Below are 9,661 nucleotides of genomic sequence, written 5' to 3'. Positions count from 1 at the left end.
GTCAGCTCAGACCCACCGGAAGTGCCGCCTTATTATGCACAAAAAATGAATACCCCCCTGCTAGTTGGGACCGACCTTGGTGGATGGCTGACTTGTGGGCCTACTAAGTTGACAGGGACGGAGTGCTTTGTCAACTTAGTCAATATGAACGATTCTAGCTCCAGTGACCGTACGATGTCCATCCAACGGCCGTAGTGCTTCTTCAACCTCTGGTCTTCTTGCTCCAGCCGCCCAAAGCAGCGCCGGTCGTGCCGCATGCTCCTACCTCCCATGGCCGGCTGTGCTGCCACGGAGGCCTCACCGCCCCTACTATTCCCACCGCTGGCCAGGCCCTGCGGCGACGGCAGCCTCACACCGCAGCCGAACCAGTGAACCCGTACACTCCTCTCTGCGTGGGCTTCCATTGCCGCGTCTTCCCCGGCTCCGCGCCGTCCCCTTCCTAGGCCTCATCGTCGTCCACCGCCCTAGTGCTCTCGGCGCGGTGTGGTCAACGTGGTCAAGGAACGGCTTCCATCATAAGAGTATTGTACATGGAGAGGCTGACAGCTGGGTCCACGGCCGCAGCAAGGAAGTGCCTCCTTATTACGTGCAAAATCATTATTCCTCCACCTGACAGCACAGACCCACTGGACGGGCCACCGTATTTCGCAAAAAAACGTTTCCCCCTGACTACTGGGACCCACCAGCTACATCTTAGCACGCAAGGAAGTGCGTCTAGGCAAAAAGAACAATTTGCCCCCTGACTGCTGGGACCCACCAGCTACATCTTCGCATGCAAGGAAGTGCCTGACAGTCGGGACCCACCTGGTCGAAGCGTGTGTAGTGTTGTCATTCTAGTCGCGAACGTGTACGTACATACTGGTCGATGTAGAGGCGCGCACGTGTTGTAGTACAGGTGCGCACATAGCATGTACACATACGTGCAGCGGCGAGGGTGCAAGAAAGTAAATACAGCCACGTACGTACATACGGGCGGGGTCTCGAACGCCTACTTGCGCGTACGTACGGCCAGGGATCGTGTACATGGCTGGGTCAGAACAGGGAAACTGCGTCGCCGTCGTGTTCATGGGGAGGCAACGGAATGCGTCGTGTTCATCAGGAGGCAACGAAACGCGTGGGAGCCAACCGGCTTGGACGGAACAGCCAATGGAAACGAGGCCTGGTGTCACACCCTAGCTAGTTATGCATTAGAGTGTTGCATCATGTTTACTCATTCATCAGAAACTTGAAATGGGGATGACAGAACCCCCAGTCCCCTCTGAAACCAACTAGGGTTTACTAAAATAATTTTTCAATGAACCTGAAATGCCCTTCTAAAATGTCCATCATTTTTGCCTTGGTTCAGAACCTCTGCCAAAAGTGGTGCACATTTTCCTAGGCCATCCTAGGGTTTTGAATTAAATCATAACTATTTGAATTTGGGCATTTAAAATTATATAAAATATTTAAATGCTCAAATATCTCCAAACTAAAATGTTTCATGTTGGAAATAATCCAACTATGGACCAGGAGTAGTTTGGTGATTTTTGGAGTTGCCTAGGTATTTTATTTAATTCAACAAAGTCGCAGTTATATTAAATAAAAAACAGAAAACAGAAAAGAAAGGGGAAGACTTACCTGTGCGGCCCAGCCAGCTGGCCGGCCCAGCCAGCAACCGACCCAGCCCAGCACTGTAGCTCCCCGTCGTCTTCCTCCCCTCGCCCCGAAGCTGCTGCGTGCTCGCGCGCGCGCGGCCGCGCGGCCACCTCCTGCTTGCCGACGCCCTCCTGGCCGCGTGGACGACGCCCGCAGCCCGTCCCGATCCCCCTGCTCTCTCTCACTCTCCCCGGCTCTCTCCTTCCTCTCCCTCACTCTCTCTCTCATGGCCGAAGCTCACCGTCGCCGCCGTTCGCCTTAGCCACCGTCTCCGACCACCCCTCGCTTCCCCGACCAGCTCAGAAGCTCCGCCTCGACTCCTTCTTCCTCCCCACCGCTCCACGGGTCCCCGGAAGCCCTGCATCGCCGCCACGTCGCCGTTCCCCTCTTCGGACTCCGACCACCGTCGCCGTCAAATTCGTCGTCTCCGACGCGTCCCCGAGCCCGCTTCGACGCCCACTGCAACCGCGGTGAGCTACGCCACCGTTTCCCCCTTCTCCCCTGCTCTCTCCCGACCCCTAGGCCCTAGCCCCACCGCGGTCGAAAGCTTCACGCCGCCGGCGATGTCGCCGTCGTGGCCACGATCGCCGTAGCGCCCAACCGAGCACGCCATCGTGCTCCACATCTCACTAGGAGCACGTAGCACGCTCCAACACCCCCCCTAACACCCTGCAACACCGTTCCCGTGCACGACCGAACCCCGGCCGCCGCAGCCGAGCTCGCCGCCGTCGACTCCGGCCACCCCGACCCCAACGGACTCCGCCAAGAGCCGCGGGTCGTCCTCAGCTTCACTCCGGTGGCCTCCGCGGTTCATTTGGTGGCCGAAACGACCAAAACCACTATCGCTGCCGCACTGATGGTCGCCGCCGGCCAGAACTCCGGCGAGCTGACATGGCCTAGTTAATTAGCCACTAAACCACCACCTACTGACGCTGACAAGTGGGCCCCAGGGCTTAGTCAAAGCTAACCAGCCCGGGTCAACACGGGATTAGCCCCTGTGTCACTGACGTGTGGACCCCACACGTCAGGTTTGACCCGAGCCAGCCCTGTTGACCTGCTGATGTCACTGTGACGTCAGGCTGACGCAGTAAATGATATTTCTGGATTTAAATTAAATCAGGAAATTCCAGAATATTAATTAAACTTCAAAATTCACAACTTTTATTCTGTAACTCCAAATTGGACAAATTATATATGAAAAATGATCAGAAAAATCCAATCTATCCATCTGTACTATTTTCATGCATGATCCAACAAGTTAAATGGATGTTTTAATCAGAACAAGGAAAAGCACTTTAAAAGGCCATATTTGAAATTGAAATTTGAATCTTTGATTCAAATTTGTTCAAACCCTTCTGGCTTTAGTTGCATTAGCCCAACACACTCATATTGCCATGTTTCATGCATGCATCATATTGTTGCACATTGTTTGGTGATGCCTGTGTATCGTTATCCTTTACGACAGGATCTGTCCCCGAGGAGTACCGTGACTACCCTAACGAAGAACCGTATCCGTGCATCGAACCATCAGGCAAGCAACCAACCATTTGATCATATCGATACAATCCCATGTTCTCGCTCCTGCTCTCTTTTACTGCATTAAGACAACGCGATTCAAACTGCTGTGTGCTACGGTAGTTGAACCCATTTCCTCTGCATGACCTATCATTGCCACAGTAACTAGATGAAACCCACTAGCATGTGTAGGAGTTGATTGAGCCATATGTATGTGTTGTTCCTACCTTGCTATGCCTGCTATGCTTAGAGTCGTGTTAGGTCTGGTTCATCTGGGTGATGGGCTAGAGTGAAATGATTATGTCGGTAATGAGAGTGGTGTGGTGAACACGATTTGGTAAAGGTATCGATGAGAGGCCATGTAGGAGTACATGGTGGGTTGTTTCATTGAAGCCGACCTTAAGCACTGAGATCTGTATGTGTGATTTAAGAATCAGCTACTACCATGCATTGGGCCCGAAACCAATGGACCCTCTCGACTTCTTATTCACCCTAGTTCTCCGTCCAGGAGTTGCAAGTAGTTTCTGGTGTTTGTAGCCTACTGGAGGCCGTGGACAGCGCTGACCGTAGGGGTGGGCTGTGATGCGGTAGGTACGTGGCCGGGTGTACCGAATACCCGTCAGGTATCTCGGGAACCCTGTTCACATCGTTCGGGGCCGTATGGGAAACCTCGGCCGGACTCCCTGCGGATGGAACCTGAATAGGCGATAAACCTGGACTGGAGGCTTAGGTGATTAGGTAGGCCGTGGCCGACACCCACGTTGGGCTTCCGCTTGAAGGTTGCCGAGTACATGTCGTGTAAACGACGGTAAGTGGTGAGAGCGTGTATGAAGAAGTACCCCCTGCAGGGTTAACATGATCTATTCGAATAGCCGCGTCCGCGGTAAAGGACTACTTGGTTGCCTATACAGTTCATAGACAAGTAAATGGAAACTACTAAAAGCCTCAAGATAAGTGTGAGTGCCGAGGATGGGTCCTCCGTAGAAGGACGGAGGTGGATCCTCGATAGTGTATTGAAGTGGTGAATAGTGGACTCGTGTGCGCAAAACTATTTCAAGTTGAAGTATCGTAGGATAGCCTAGCCAAGAGTCAAAGCTGGCTTGCTGCAATAACTCCACCAACCCTTCTTGATACTATGCATGTATGTAGGATCTGATGTAAGTCTTGCTGAGTACCTTTGTACTCATGTTGCTATAATCTACATTTTTACAGAAGACGCTGCAACCCCTTCTGATGGGTTCTATGTAGACGTTGACATCAACGAGTAGGCTAAGACCCAGGTGGTGACCCTGAGCTTGTGAAGGACCACATAGTATAGACAGAGGCTTTCCAAGCCTCTTTTATTTTACTAGTTGTCTGTACTCAGACAAGTTACTTCCGCTGCTGGCTTGTATGATTGTATGACTTGTATGTTGGGTCGTGAGACCCGTACCTTTGTGTGTATGTTATGTATGGCTCACTGAGCCTTAAATAAAGTACTTGTGTCATAGAGTCATGTTGTGATGCTTCGTTGTATTTGCACATATCGAGCATATTGTGTGTATGATTGAAATGCTTGGTATGTGTGGGATCTGGCTATCTAGTTGTTTATCTTTAGTAGCCTCTCTTACCGGGAAATGTCTCCTAGTGTTACCGCTGAGCCATGGTAGCTTGCTACTGCTCTGGAACACTTAGGCTGGCCGGCATGTGTCCTTCTTCGTTCTTGTGTCTGTCCCTTCGGGGAAATGTCACGCTTTGAGTACCGGAGTCCTGTTAGCCCGCTACAGCCCGGTTTACCGGAGTCCTGCTAGCCCAGTGCTACAGCCCGGACCCACTTGCTGATGACCGACACGTTCGAAGCTGGGTCATGGATGCCTGTCCCTGTAAGTCTGTGCCACTTTGGGTTTACGACTAGTCATGTCAGCCCGGGCTCTTTATCATATGGATGCTAGCGACACTATCATATACGTGAGCCAAAAGGCGCAAACGGTCCCGGGAAAAGGTAAGACGACACCCGTGGGGATACCGTGCGTGAGGCCGCAAAGGGATATGAGGTGTTACCAGCTAGATCGATGTGACATCGAGTCGGGGTCCTGACAGCGTTGGCATCAGAGCCGGACTGCCTGTAGGTTCTCCAAGCCAAACTGGTCGATGTTGAGTCTAGAAATTCTTTAGTTATATGTAGGGGAATTGTTTGTGGGTTGGAACGTAAGGCTCTTTTTACTCCTTATACCTTATGACTTTCTGATCTGAGTCAGTCCATTCTTCCACCGGGGGTTAAGGAATTAGGATCTGTTCTCTCTATCAGGATCACGAGTTACTAATCAGTAGTACCTTATAAGTTTGATGGTTACCAGCCTAGTTCAGTTCTACTACCACATTATGTTGCCAGAATGGTTTCAGAACTTTGATATGATGATGATGAGTGTGTACGAAATCCTTTGTCAAATGTCTCAAAATCCTTCTTGAGCATTTACAGCTGTTATGCTGCCGAAATTTTGCTAGAAATTCTAATGCCCTTGCATTATGATTGTGCTTTCAGATGGCCACTCGCGACCTCAATCAAGTGGTTCGCCTGACTCGATGCCTAGATGTACCCGGCCATACTGCCAAGTTGGTCAGGGTAATGACTGAGGCTGGATACCGCTGGTATCCCGAGTACACGGTCGAAGAGCAATTCCGAGATTTTAATCAAAGCCAGTATCTCTGCACTGTCAGGATATTTCCATCTTATCCTGGATCCACCGAGCCTCTTCACTGCTCCTATGGACTCGGGGTTACTATTGAGATGGCTGTGCAGGACGCCGCCTACTCTATGATGACCATTATGCGAGTCAGATCTGGTCTATTTCGGGACTCTGATTTCCGGTATATGCCAGGATCACTTCCGGGAGCACAAGGGTATCTCCAGGCTATCTATGCTGACCCCACTCAGGAGGATTCACGGACCCGCACCACTGCTGAGATGCTCAAGGATAAGGACCGTGAAAATCGGGCCTTAAGGCTAGAGCTCTTCAACACCCGTGCTGACCACTGGGCCACTTTGACTCGGTTCGCACCGGCGGTGCAAGCTGGATGTTCAGATATGCGCGATCTCTATCCTGTGAGATCTGCTCTGCCAGACGTGATGGTTTGGCGTGATGTAGGAGGCATCACCCCACCTCGCGGTCCCCGCAGGCCACCGTCTGTTGGTCCAAGGCCTCATCCTAGCCCCTATGGTCCACAAGCTCCGCGAGACCGTCTGTTTCCAGATGATCATGTTGAGCTTCCAGGCTATGGAGGTGACTTCTACGAGGACTACTACGGATCGGTCTGAGTTAGTGGTAGTATCACTAGTTCGCACTAGCTGTGTCGTCTATTGTCCCGCGTGACTCGTGGGATATGACCTAGTTTGTACTCCTTCCGGAGGTGTAGAAAAATAATGTATAGGAGCTTGGAATGCCTCCGATGAGATGTAATCCTCTTTTCACCGTAATAGTACTTTGTTTGGTCTTGTACTAAACCCTGTATGGTGTGTATGTGTCACACCCTAGCTAGTTATGCATTAGAGTGTTGCATCATGTTTACTCATTCATCAGAAACTTGAAATGGGGATGACAGAACCCCCAGTCCCCTCTGAAACCAACTAGGGTTTACTAAAATAATTTTTCAATGAACCTGAAATGCCCTTCTAAAATGCCCATCATTTTTGCCTTGGTTCAGAACCTCTGCCTAAAGTGGTGCACATTTTCCTAGGCCATCCTAGGGTTTTGAATTAAATCATAACTATTTGAATTTGGGCATTTAAAATTATATAAAATATTTAAATGCTCAAATATCTCCAAACTAAAATGTTTCATGTTGGAAATAATCCAACTATGGACCAGGAGTAGTTTGGTGATTTTTGGAGTTGCCTAGGTATTTTATTTAATTCAACAAAGTCGCAGTTATATTAAATAAAAACAGAAAATAAAGAAAGGGGAAGACTTACCTGTGCGGCCCAGCCCAGCCGGCCCAGCACTGTGCTGGCCCGTGCCAGCCAGCTGCTTCCCCTCGCCAGAGCAGGCAGGGAGGTGAGCATGGCGCGCCCGAGCTCGCCACGCACCACCCAGCCTCTCTGCATCGCCCTGGTCGCCGTTGCGCCGCGTGGATCGTCTTCTGGTCGTCGCCCCGACCTCGCCGACACCCCATTCACTCTCCCCCGGCTCTCCCTCACTCTCTCTCTCTCACGGCCGAAGCTCACCGTCGCCGCCGTTCGCCTTAGCCACCGTCTCCGACCACCCCTCGCTTCCCTGACCAGCTCAGAAGCTCCGCCTCGACTCCTTCCTCCTCCCCACCGCTCCACGGGTCCCCGGAAGCCCTGCATCGCCGCCACGTCGCCGTTCCCCTCTTCGGACTCCGACCACCGTCGCCGTCAAATTCGTCGTCTCCGACGCGTCCCCGAGCCCGCTTCGACGCCCACTGCAACCGCGGTGAGCTACGCCACCGTTTCCCCCTTCTCCCCTGCTCTCTTCCGACCCCTAGGCCCTAGCCCCACCGCGGCCGAAAGCTTCACGCCGCCGGCGATGTCGCCGTCGTGGCCACGATCGCCGTAGCGCCCAACCGAGCACGCCATCGTGCTCCACATCTCACTAGGAGCACGTAGCACGCTCCAACACCCCCCCTAACACCCTGCAACACCGTTCCCGTGCACGACCGAACCCCGGCCGCCGCAGCCGAGCTCGCCGCCGTCGACTCCGGCCACCCCGACCCCAACGGACTCCGCCAAGAGCCGCGGGTCGTCCTCAGCTTCACTCCGGTGGCCTCCGCGGTTCATTTGGTGGCCGAAACGACCAAAACCACTATCACCGCCGCACTGATGGTCGCCGCCGGCCAGAACTCCGGCGAGCTGACATGGCCTAGTTAATTAGCCACTAAACCACCACCTACTGACGCTGACAAGTGGGCCCCAGGGCTTAGTCAAAGCTAACCAGCCCGGGTCAACACGGGATTAGCCCCTGTGCCACTGACGTGTGGACCCCACACGTCAGGTTTGACCCGAGCCAGCCCTGTTGACCTGCTGATGTCACTGTGACGTCAGGCTGACGCAGTAAATGATATTTCTGGATTTAAATTAAATCAGGAAATTCCAGAATATTAAATAAACTTCAAAAATTCATAACTTTTATTCTGTAACTCCAAATTGGACAAATTATATATGAAAAATGATCAGAAAAATCCAATCTATCCATCTGTACAATTTTCATGCATGATCCAACAAGTTAAATGGATGTTTTAATCAGAACAAGGAAAAGCACTTTAAAAGGCCATATTTGAAATTGAAATTTGAATCTTTGATTCAAATTTGTTCAAACCCTTCTGGCTTTAGTTGCATTAGCCCAACACACTCATATTGCCATGTTTCATGCATGCATCATATTGTTGCACATTGTTTGGTGATGCCTGTGTATCGTTATCCTTTACGACAGGATCTGTCCCCGAGGAGTACCGTGACTACCCTAACGAAGAACCGTATCCGTGCATCGAACCATCAGGCAAGCAACCAACCATTTGATCATATCGATACAATCCCATGTTCTCGCTCCTGCTCTCTTTTACTGCACTAAGACAACGCGATTCAAACTGCTGTGTGCTACGGTAGTTGAACCCATTTCCTCTGCATGACCTGTCATTGCCACAGTAACTAGATGAAACCCACTAGCATGTGTAGGAGTTGATTGAGCCATATGTATGTGTTGTTCCTACCTTGCTATGCCTGCTATGCTTAGAGTCGTGTCAGGTCTGGTTCATCTGGGTGATGGGCTAGAGTGAAATGATTATGTCGGTAATGAGAGTGGTGTGGTGAACACGATTTGGTAAAGGTATCGATGAGAGGCCATGTAGGAGTACATGGTGGGTTGTTTCATTGATGCCGACCTTAAGCACTGAGATCTGTATGTGTGATTTAAGAATCAGCTACTACCATGCATTGGGCCCGAAACCAATGGACCCTCTCGACTTCTTGTTCACCCTAGTTCTCCGTCCAGGAGTTGCAAGTAGTTTCTGGTGTTTGTAGCCTACCGGAGGCCGTGGACAGCGCTGACCGTAGGGGTGGGCTGTGATGCGGTAGGTACGTGGCCGGGTGTACCGAATACCCGTTAGGTATCTCGGGAACCCTGTTCACATCGTTCGGGGCCGTATGGGAAACCTCGGCCGGACTCCCTGCGGATGGAACCTGAATAGGCGATAAACCTGGACTGGAGGCTTAGGTGATTAGGTAGGTCGTGGCCGACACCCACGTTGGGCTTCCGCTTGAAGGTTGCCGAGTACATGTCGTGTAAACGACGGTAAGTGGTGAGAGCGTGTATGAAGAAGTACCCCCTGCAGGGTTAACATGATCTATTCGAATAGCCGCGTCCGCGGTAAAGGACTACTTGGTTGCCTATACAGTTCATAGACAAGTAAATGGAAACTACTAAAAGCCTCAAGATAAGTGTGAGTGCCGAGGATGGCTCTTCCGTAGGAAGACGGACGCGGATCCTCGGTAGTGTATTGAAGTGGTGAGTAGTGGACT

Source organism: Triticum dicoccoides, chromosome 3A (genome assembly GCF_002162155.2).
Source record: "Triticum dicoccoides isolate Atlit2015 ecotype Zavitan chromosome 3A, WEW_v2.0, whole genome shotgun sequence".
Taxonomy (NCBI): domain Eukaryota; kingdom Viridiplantae; phylum Streptophyta; class Magnoliopsida; order Poales; family Poaceae; genus Triticum; species Triticum dicoccoides.
This window is presented reverse-complemented; position numbering follows the sequence as displayed.